General features: G+C 44.0%; 1 long non-coding RNA gene across 1 annotated transcript; it reads left to right on the top strand.

Moving 5' to 3' along the window:
- The first annotated feature begins 629 nt into the window (after positions 1-629).
- LOC147679583 (uncharacterized) lies at positions 630-8,205 on the top strand. Its single transcript, XR_015301001.1, has 3 exons — positions 630-2,140; positions 2,216-2,753; positions 7,853-8,205. It is a non-coding gene; the product is annotated as an uncharacterized LOC147679583 (long non-coding RNA).
- The last annotated feature ends 3,612 nt before the right edge of the window (positions 8,206-11,817 follow it).

Below are 11,817 nucleotides of genomic sequence, written 5' to 3'. Positions count from 1 at the left end.
ACTCATGTTTGGGACTGGTGAACTTTGACTGTCTGGGCCTGTGCATGTTTCTCTCTCATCTGATGATGATCTGTCTCTGTTAACATGTCTGGTTTTCCTTGCAGAGTGACTGGATGGTCCTTTCCCATCTGGTGGGTAATGTCCGCTATCTCTATTTTCTTTCTGTAGGCCCTTTGGGTCAGCCTTGCTGACCCTATCAGGGGTGAAGGTATATTGTTTATATCTTGATGTACCTGCGATTGACATGACATCTTGTCTTGTGGAGTGATTGAGTACTCAGGGACATTGGTGTGAGATACGTTACTCTTGACGTGACTAATGTCCTTTGGTTCTGAGGTGTGTTCAGGTGGTTGACGCCATGGCCGTCGTCGGGACCATGACTCGGTCGACTCGAGGGATCGAACAGACGTGCTTTCTGAATCAGAAGAGTCTTCCCGTCGATGTCCTTTGATACCGTTCTCTTGAGTGTGTCTTGAATAGATGATTTTTGAAACAGGTAGGCCGTGACGAGCTGCTCCTAGAGTCGGAGTTCTCTTTGGCATATTTCTCCGGGTACCTTTCTCGAAATGACTTCGGTGTCGTCTTACTGGAGAGGTTGTTTGATGACCACATGTTTATTTCTTGTGTTTGATCTCTTGGTATTTTATCTCTACCTCTCTCGTGTGATGATAATGGCCTCCTCTCAGTTTCTTCATTGTCTCGGATGTAGTGGATGCATTTGTCTTCCTCTTCCCGGTGTCCGAGTGGGTCAGTCCGTCTTATCCGGTTTGCTTCTCCTTCCCGCTTGTTTTGTGCACTGACATCTGTGTTACGGGTGTGATCATGTACCGATTTCCAGTGCTGGCGTACCTGGTCCAGTCTTCTATAATTTGCTTTTCTTGCACATTTGTTGGGCAGGCTGTCATCTGGTCCATTGGTGCGATCTGTCCCACTTGATGCTTCATCTGCTTCATAATCACTTGCACTACACGTTGAATTTGAGGTTGAATTATTGACGCTGTCGTACTCCTGGATCATCCCGGTCTTTTGTGTTGTTGACTCAGAGTACTTCATGTTACTTGGTCTCTCCCATTGTCTTATCTCTGATCTGTCTTCACCCTCTCCGTTTCTGGTTTTCTTTATTTCTTGGGCTTTATTCACCGACCTCAGAGATGTCTCTTTCCTGGTATCTTGGTGTCTTGCACATAGGTGCGGTTCTTTTGATAGTTCTCTTGCTTTGACCCGCTCTCCAGCTTCGGCCTTCTTGATTATTTCCTTTAGCGACCAATGCCCTCGAAGAATCTTGTGCTTTGTACTAGACCTTAAACAGCCTTCGATTACCCGGAGTCGAACTGCGTCCTCATTTGTAAATGTGTTGAAGTGGCAGCGTTGTACCAGACTTTGCAGACGGGTGATGAAGTTTGGCAATGATTCTCCTGGTTCCTGCCGTGCTGTGTTGAAAGCGATGCGTTCATGATCCACGTCATCCTTTGCGTTGAAATGGACGCGTAGCGTCTCTTGTAGTCTTTCATAAGTCTCTGTGTCCTTTTCAGAAAATGTTCTATTTAAACATCGGTCCTCATGGCCCACCAGCTGGAGCAGTAATGTCAGACATTTTCCATCTCTTCGCTCACCGGTGGCGTCAAGAAAGTCGTCCAGTGATTCCAGCCACCGGTTCCATTTGGGACCCAAACTCTGAATGTCAGTCTGTGTCACTGGGGGTGGCACTTCAATGTAGGGATTGGATCGTTGAGTTGCTTTTCCCACCGCCATGAGGGAGGAAGATTTTGATCTGCTACGGTCACAGGACTGTTTCCTTTTAGGTTGGTAAGATCCGCAGCTATCTCGGTATGATTCTGGACCATTTATTTTCTCACCTTCTTTATTTTAATTCTTCTCTTTGCGTAGCGTTAAAGGTTTACTGTGGTACTTGCCTTTGCTCATGCTTGTTGTGTTTCAGACCTGCATTTGCTTGTGTTTGTCGCATTCAAGATTTGCACTGTCTGGTGCTTGTTATGTTTTCTTATCGCTTGTTCGTCGTTATGTACCGTTGTCTTCATTTATGTCTTGAATTTGCTTGTGCTTGTTTGTTGTTTTCGTTGTACTTGCTAGTGTTTGTTTATTGTCTTTATTGCACTCGCCAGTGCTTGTTTGTTGTTTTGTTGCACTCGCCAGTGCTTGTTTGTTACTTGCCAATGCTTGTTTGTTGCTTGTCAGTGCTTGTTTGCTGTTTCAGGCTTGCACTTGCCAGTGCTTTATTATTGCTTCTATTGCACTCGCCAGTGCTTGTTTGTTATTTTGTTGCACTCACCAGTGCTTGTTTGTTACTTGCCAATGCTTGTTTGTTGCTTGTCAGTGCTTGTTTGCTGTTTCAGGCTCTCTGCCTGACTTCAAAATGGCCATCGATGATCCCTCGCAGGGGATTGGTCAATATTGCCTGACTTCAAAATGGCCACCGGGAATCTCGTTTTCAGCGAGATTTCAGTCGTTTCTGCTCGTTTCTTCGGCCGGAGCCACTCATTCACTCGGGGCTTCCACTCTCCACTCACCGCTTGTCAGTTGCAGCCGCGATTCACCGCCGGAGTCACTCTTTCAGGTAGGGGAGTTTCTTGGCTTCTTCTTCGTGTTTTGGTCACTTTTGCCGCCGAGGTGGGCTCTCGGTGGGCCCTGTAAATAAACGCACTCTTGCCGCCGAGGTGGGCTCTCTGTGGGCACTGTAAATAAATGCTCAAGCCTCCACACGCTGGGCGAGCTTGTTTTTTTTCGCCGCCGGGGTGGACTCCTCCAGTCCTGTCAAGCGTCACGCAACAGGTGTGACACTCACGGATTTCAGTGCGGTGATCCGCATCACCGCACTGAAATGCATTGTCACGCATAATTGCCACCTGCTGCCAGGCGCGCCACCTCTCTCTGCTGCTCCGAGAGAGGTGCGCCTGCTTCGAGTTCCTAAACTGCATCACTGCGGGGGGCCGGGCTGCCCTCGATTACTGCAGCTCAGAGGTGTCAGTCACCGACCAAGGCACCAGGGGGCCGAGATTAAATCCGGATGTGCGGCCGTAGAGTGCCGTCACATCCGGAGGAACAGGAAGTAAGCAGAAGCGGGGAAATCTGAGAGAGTGCAGGAGGCTCATAGTCTCTCTCATGCCCCATGGCCGCCTGCCGGGGCCGCATGAATCGATTGCGGCGGGCCGCGGCCTCCTGCACCCCGCTAGTCACTAAACACTGCAGGCTGCAGCACCTTGATCTCCTGGAGCCAGCTGAGCCGGCGAAAGTCAGTCAGCTCTGGCCAGCCGCCACCACCAGGAGGACTGCGAGCGCGGCCGCGGAGGGTGGGGCGGCGGCCCAGGAGTGTCTGAAAGCGACCGAAAAAGCCAGGCTCACCACAAGCCGGGCTGCACTGGAGGCGGAGGAGTCACTCAGAACACCCAGACTGACTGTGGGGCCCGGAGTGGTTCGTTTGCAGGTCGGAGCACAGGGACAGACCTGACTGAATTTGCGCTGGCCTGGACCAAGCCAGGATGATGCGGTCCGTCGGCCCGGGCTGGTCAACACAGAGAGAGGGGAGAAGGTAGCTGACGTCGCCTGAGCTCACTCAATGCAGCTGCTGTCGAGCTGTCGGAAGCTAAATTCATGTCAAGTAAGAGTGTGCCTAGCTCTGGAGTTAGTGAGGGGCACGGAATAAGAAGCTATTGGTAATAAAGTTGCAAATCTGTGCTCAACATGCCTTCCAACATGCTACAAAGTTCCACGCACACAGGAGTCGCATCTATACTTGCAGGCACATACAGACTTGCACATAGCACGGCACAGACAACATTCACGCACAACACTTTTCTCAGGCCAGCGGGTTGATGTAACATAATTTCGCTATGCTGGCCTATACGTTCATTTTACACTGTTCTACTAATACCAATACAAATGTTCTATCATTGACCTTAAGCACAGTGCCACCGTTGGATAATTTTCTCTTGAAACTGGCGAATGCACGTATTCTTAAAGGAAACTCTCAAATTTACTTTTCCATGTTAATTATTCCCATTTAAAAATACTTAACATGGTTCAGTTTAGCAGATCAGATGTTGTTTTCATGACAGTGGCACCGGGATTCAAGTTATTTTTGTTGGTGACTTTGAGATTACCATGCAGTGTCATTGATTAACTGTTTCGGCTTAACAAACCATTTGTTTAAACTGTAATGTGTACACAACTATCATCCCTGAATATGCAACCAGTGACAGGAACTTATAGTTGTAGCAACTGTAAGTCATGTGAAACTGTACTGCAAGGCCCCAACATAACATTTAATAAACAATCAGTAAAGCCTAAGGACCTCAACAACTGCAGGACCACTAATGTGATCTATCTTATAATTTGTCCCTGTCAATTGGGCTATGTTGGCCAAACAGGAAGAGCTCTTAATGTTAGACTGACGGAACATAGATCTGCGATACGAACGAGGAAACTTACCGCCCCCATGGTCAGTCACTATATAGAACATGATCATACTTCAGATAGTATGTCTTGGTATATTCTGGAAAGGATTCAAGTGAAAATTGGTCAAGATTTGGAGAAAATACGCAAGATGCGAGAAGTATATTGGATTTTTTTGCTTGGAACAGCTACTAATGGGTTAAATGCTGAAATCCCATGGGAACAAGCATTATTATAGGATGCACTAACCTACATACTGCTGAATTGCTGTTAAAAATAGTACAATATGATCTACTTGTGCGTCTGTGTACAATTTCTGCATAGTTATAAGAAACTCAATTATGTAATGTCTGTAAAAATGTTCGAAGCACATATTCAATCCAGTCATGATGATTCTAAGATACTGTTGAGTCACGGAATAAATCCATAAGCTCTGAATTAAATGTCTGCAGATTGCAGTTTGAGCCATGCATTCTAATTTGGAAGTAATAAAAATATGTAATTTGTATAGGTTATACACTATCTTAATGACTATACTAAGATGGCGGCACGTTTTATGTATCTACGTTAGAGCCTTTTTATCTATATGGGATCTCATTATGGACTCAGTGCGCCCTTCGTCAGCGTCATATGATTTGATATCATACATTCTATAAACAGGCAATTGTGTGTATTCAGGGATTCCCACTCTACGTAGCATATATTAGGAAACCCTATTTAAAATATCTAATCGCTTTTCCGTCTGGTAGGCAATACGCACAAATCTCAGCAAGTATTCATCTAACGCTGAAACGTTTATTTTATCTTGACATAGGTTATATTATCCTCCTTTTTACCTTACCTGTAAGTTAAGACTAGGTAAAATGATATCTATATTACCACTCTAAGATGGCGACTTCTCTACATCACGGATCATCATCCTTGATTCCCCGCCTCGCTGTTCCGAATATGGCGAGACGGGTTAATCAGTGACGATCCATAGCGCGCGAAAACTAGTTTAAATTCCCTCCAAACAACCCTGTTCAGTTACAGCGGTACGGGCAAGACGGGAGCACGTAGCAATCAAGTTTCAAGTAAGTAAGGAAAGCGCTAGTTAGATCTATCGGTTATGGGTATCTGCATTTCTGCCATTTGCATTCCGTTTTTTTGGCAGTAAGCAGAGGCTAGTGTAGTCTCGTTTCTTATAGACTTTGGTGCAATTATCAAGAGCGCTACTAGAACTCGAGCGCATCATGTAATGCACTTTTATTATATGCAGAGACAACCTCGACATCATGGCACATCGTCCTTTGTTTCTCTTTCTTAACAGACAGGACTTCATCACTACTATCGATGAGTGTCATATCAGCAAAAGAAAAAATAACAGAAACCCCTCTATATTTTTGAGAAGGGATATTTACAAGATGCTGATTTTTTAAGGTACATATAGTTATATGATACTTGCATATTAGGAAGCTGGCCTTTCAGTAAAATTATTTAGTTTCTGCAACAAGTGCATTTTTCTTTTTGTTGCAGAATTCACCATTGCGCCAATGAATCATACATAGCCGTCCATCTTAGCCCTTGAAAACGTATACTGAACTCACAAGTATGTGCTATTACAACTAACCTCTTGAATGAATTGTGCAGGTTTATAACAATTTACAGTAATAAGATCTTTGTATGTCATCCTGTTTTTGGCAGTAATTATCACTACCTGACAGCACCCAGTGTCAAGGATATATCGCATACCACATTAAATTGAAGGTGACGTGGACTTGAACTACACAACCCATGTCAGATTAAACCAAACAGGTACTTTCGACCAATTTAGAGATCATCACTTTAGCAACCACATAGAAAGTTCCTATGGTTACTTATGTTAGATCCATATCTCTTTTTCAATAGATTTTAACCCTATTCAGGATCTCGGTTCTACCAACAATTAGATACTGCGTATTTATATTCGCCAGACGCTTAAGGTATGACTCATTATATTTCACCTTAATGAAACTTGCTTCCATAAATAGTGGCATCTATTCTGGTGACAATCTGCAGACATTTAAACTCATATTAAATATACAGTAAGAGAAGATAACTGCACTGAAGATGAATAAATGATTACAAAGGGAATGTTGTATGAAATGTAAATAAAAATGTACATATATGTAAATGTAGCATGTAAATATGTAGATAATGTTATATACAATTTTGTATAGATGGCGTTTGGAGATTTCTAGGGTAGAGAGCTATCGGCACCAGGAGAGGGTGTTCATTAATCATTCATATAAACGAAAATGTTAGTTAAACATAGATATAATAACTGTCACATGTTGTTCTGGATAGATTGTTTTGTTTTCTAGAAAAATTAATTGTATATTTTCTGCTATTATAGTTTCTAAACATCAATTGAAAATACAGAACTCCTGATGAAGGCCTCTCGCCGAAACGCGTTGGATTTGGTTTTGTATTGGGCGATGAAAATCAATTGTTGACATATGTATCAGAACTTGTATCAGAAATTACTGTGATTAGATGTATATTTGTGTATAGAAATGTTTTTGCTAAAAAAAGTGTACAAACTGTAAAAAAAAGAAGAAAAATATATAATATCTGTGAGAAAAAAAGATAATTAAAAAGAAGTTTTGTAAGTTCACATATCACGGTGTTAGTCAATCTATCAAGCAACAATGTGTGATAGAATTCAGGAAATATACACATAACCCGGTGTACAGGCTGTTTTTCCAGAATTGTAATATCCCTACTAGGGTTCATCCGATTAGGTAGGGGCCTCTTTCTTCCAAAACAAACATGTGTACTAAACATAACATCCAACTTTATTAAACTATAGTCATGGTCGCAAAACATGTATTTTATGGGTTATTACTATTCCAAATATACCTGCCCGGTGACCCTCTTAGCAAAAAGTAGGTCAGTGATCTTGTGTAGGCACTTTAGAAGCATTGGGCGCTTTTGAGGCAGTTTTTGTACCACAACATGGGCTAATGTGTGAAAACTATCTTACTACATGGGCCTAACTGTTGATTTCTATTCAGTCCTTTGTTCTCTAACATGCATCACTAAAAGTGCCACACATAAGACATTTATATGTCACATGTAAGAAGACTGAATATATGGCTATGACACATATAAGCAGTCTCAAACTTTGACATTTATGTATTAGGTCACTGCACTTCAGTTAGTTTACTCAAGAGGCATGTTATTCTTCCAAAATGCCAGGGATAAACTTGTTTCACAGTACTAGTTGACTCAGTGGTGAACAGTGTCTTCTTAGAGTTTCTCATTGCTCAAATGGCTGTCCTTTCTGTTGTAAATTTGTTTCCCTAGTCTTCATTGCTTGATTTTGCTTGCAAGAAAGTGTCACTCGTAGTCATTGAAATGTCACTCATAATTACTCTGAAATTATGAAAACGTCACACATAGCAATCTGAAACCTTGGCAGCTATGCTCCCGGTAGGCAGGCGCAGTGACACGCTCCAACCCCCACACGTGGGGCGAGCTCTGGGGCTAGTCGATCGCCGCTGGGTGTGCACCTCGTTAGCCGTCTTCACACACGTGTGTGTTCGAGGTCCCCTCGTCGCCATATGTAGTGTCTAGCGTCATACAAATATACGCAGACACGAGTTGCAGGTCACAGCTCCTTTATTTCCCATGCTTCTTCCTCCTGGGCTAACGGCTAACTGTCCCTTTAGTCTCTCAGCTCCTCCCTTTCCGCCCGCCCTCATCCCTCACTCGGGCCGGTCCTAGTGCCTGACCAGTTAGGTCACTGGGCACTTGGCACCAACATCATTACAGATGCAAGCTGCTAGCACCTTGAAATCGTAAGGTGCACTTGTGCTAAACTGATGGCAACCGGATGAATCAAGGATGCAGTAATCTCCAGAATCACTGTGAACTTAAATGCTTTCACACGTTTTACTCTTTCATTTACTGATCAAACTTGTAGCTGAAAAAAAGACAAAAATAGTGGGTAGGTAATTTTGTAGCTGCACTTATGTGTGCACCCACAAAAGGACATGAGCTTCCCTGGCCCCAGCCCGTCCAGCCTGTCAGACGCAACCCTGTAAATAAAAGCACTGTGAGGCAAGGCATCATAGGTTTTATTTAATTTTCTTCATTCTATCAGCAATTCTTGCAGTTACTACTCCCTTTGTTCCCTTGCTGACAATATGTCGGTGGGTTCGTCTGTTTACTTTTTGCTTCCTGCTGCATCTCTTCTTAGGTTCTGATGCACCTCCACCGTTACTGCCTTCAGCAATTTTTCTCATTGCTGATTTTCTTTCTGCAAAATTCAGGGACTTTGTTCATGCTTTTCTACATGGTTTGTTGAAGCACCCTCTCCCTCAAGCAGTTGAAATAATACCTTTTGTTATTGGGTCTCGCCTGTTCAAAAGCTTTTGTTTTCGAACAGTGGGCTTAGACTCTGCCCATTGCTTACCATTAGTTAGCTTCATTGTCACTTACATTTGCTTGCTTCTTATAAGTCAGCTGCTGTAGGATTCATTTATTCATGTTTTAGTCCCTCCCCTGGAACATGGACACATTACTTGTGTCCTTCCACTGCTCATTTTTTAAGGTGCTACTTTTTTTGTGTTTAAGCACTCTACCAGAGTGTGACTTTTTCAGCTAGCTCCCTTGTGTAGTTCTCCCCAATTTGTGTCCCTCACTCCCTCCATCCCTCCCATATCTTTGTTGCTTGCTTCCACCTGCCCGCCTTCCTTCACCCGTGTTGCTTTCCCCCATCCACCCTTGCTCATCCATGTTGCTTGCTCCATCCACCATCCTCCTTCTGTTGTTGTCCATATTGTTGCTCCGCCCTTCCGTTGTTTTCTTGTTTTTGCTTGACCTCACCCACCCTCCCTTCATTGACCTCAGCTTCACCCCACCCTCCTTCTCCATGTGCTTGCTTAAAGTAGTTCTTCCCCACCCCCTGTTGTCCGGGTTCCCCCTTACTCGCCACCCACCTCTGTGTTACCTCCCTATTCCTCTTCCTCTGTATTGCCTCCTACCTTCAACCCTGCAATAAACAAAAAAAGCACTATGAAGCAGCCAGTGCTGGCCCTGTCATAGCTCTTTCCCCACACCCTTCATTGTCCGTGTTGCGCCCCCTAAATGCCCTTCCTTCCTCCGTCTTGCCTCTTGTCCCACCAGCAATAAAAAACACTCTATATGGCCAGCGGTGGCCGGGTCATAGCACATTTTGTTTTTACTTTCAGCCATGCTGCAAAGCTAAAATCATGCACATTGATGAAAGACATTGACAAAGCCAATAGTTGACTCCTAGGCGGGTCCTATTGGCTTTGCAAATGCTTGTTTGTTTGTGCTGTTTTATTCAGCTGCAATTTCTTCTGAGTCTTTTTTTCACTTTCCCTTATTTATATTCTGTTGATACTCCTGAGCTCGAAAGTGCTTTGTTGGGCCATAGTACTTACACCAATGGCTCTGTTTATTATGTATGTGTGAAATGAAGCAATCACATATTCTTTAGCAAATAAAAAAAGTCAATGTTTCCATGGATGTATGACGTTACAACGCATACTTTTACAATGCATACCTTTACAACGCATTTTTTACAACGCAACATCCATTACAACGCATGCCATTACAACGAATTTTTAAAAACTACCTTTACAACGCATTCCATTACAACGCATACTACTTGTTCAACGCATACCATTACAACGCATACCATTACATTGTAAGTATTGGATAGTGTAGGGGTAAAAATTACTATTCTAACTCCAGGGGGGTGCAACAGTAGGGTAAGTGTTGGATAGTGTAGGGGTAAAAATTACTATTCTAACTCCAGGGGGTGCAACAGTTGGGTAAGTGTTGGATAGTGTAGGGGTAAAAATTTCTATTCTAACTCCAGGGGGGTGCAACAGTAGGGTAAGTGTTGGATAGTGTAGGGGTACAAATTACTATTTGAACTCCAGGGGGTGCAACAGTAGGGTAAGTGTTGGATAGTGTAAGAGTACTATGTGTTGTAATGCTATGCGTTGTAATGGTATGCGTTGTAATGACTGAGTTGTAATGACAGGCGTTGTAATGGTATGCATTGTAGTGTCATGCGTTGTAATGGTTGCGTTGTAATGGCATGCGATGTAATGGATGTTGCGTTGTAAAAGTTGCGTTGTAAAGGTTGTTTCCCTGTTTCCATGTCATCCAAGAACAGTGTACCTTAGACTAAAGCTAATGCAGGTGGGCCGTGCCTAGCAGTGATTTGTGCTCAAGCAGGGATGATCTTGGCCTCCAATGCTCCACCCCCACCATAGAGAGAGAGAGAGAAAAGCACACACACACTTTCTCTCTCTCTCTCTCTCTCTCTCTCTCTCTCTCTCTCTCTCTCTCTCTCGCCCTCTCTCTCTCTCTCTCGCTCTCTCTCTCTCTCTCTCGCTCTCTCTCTCTCGCTCTCTCTCTGTCTCTCTCAGTTTCTCTGTGAGTTGATGTATGCGTGTCATGGTTTGGGTTGCTGCAGGGTCAGGAGCACTGCCAATTGGAGGTCAATGGGGTAGCGCATCCCTCTGTAAGCAATGCACATGATGAGATCATTTGTAATGATTGAACATGTGACACCAGGCCCACACTCATTCAACAGATACACCAGTGTGGCAATGAATGGTCTACTGTTGAATGTCCACTTTGGCCCATGGAGAACTCTGATGTGGTGCACATTGCATTTTCTGTAGCGCATCGCATGTCAGTTCCGCTGCCTCTTGGCTCTGTTCTAGAGGAGCCATGTGAAGGTTACCGCACCCAACAATACTGAGTGTTGCTCTATGCTTTTCACTTTCTGCCACCAATTTGCCTGGGTGCTCTTACTCTTATCACCTCATTCTGAGCGACCGATTTTAGATCATGGGTTCAGTGCAGATCACAATTGTTCCCGTTTTTTCTTTGCACAAGTTCTACAAGGAAATATCTTTGTGCAAACGGCACTACCCTGACCCGGAACCCTCAAGGGAAAAGGAAAAGAGTAGGGCCAAAAAACACCTGGCAAGGACAAGGGCCTGAAGCCAGAGTGAAAGGAAATCCCAGGACAGAGATGGCTGGAGAGTCCTGGTTGATGGCGTATACACCAGGAGGGGTAGTAGGCTTAAATAAGTAAGTCATAGGCACTACCGTGCTGCAGTGCTGTTTGTAGAAACCATTATCGCACATTGTTCTACACTGCATGGGAAAAATCTCATGCTTATAAATAAGGCTCTTACTACCATGCAGTAACTGTACTCCCCCATGGGTGGGGCTTGCACCTGACATTCTCCTGGGACTTAAAATAAGCCTGTTAGTTCCACAAGGCTCCATGGCCTGTTTGTCCTTTAGGAGCCATGTATTCGGAGGTGCCTCTTGCTAGCTCTCGGTAGTGGGTTATATCTGTGGGAGCGTTGTGAGCTTTGGAACTGACTT

Source organism: Lissotriton vulgaris, chromosome 11 (genome assembly GCF_964263255.1).
Source record: "Lissotriton vulgaris chromosome 11, aLisVul1.2, whole genome shotgun sequence".
NCBI classification, from domain to species: Eukaryota; Metazoa; Chordata; class Amphibia; order Caudata; family Salamandridae; genus Lissotriton; species Lissotriton vulgaris.
The sequence above is the reverse complement of the archived record's forward strand: the minus strand, read 5'-3'. Positions and strand labels throughout refer to the sequence as shown.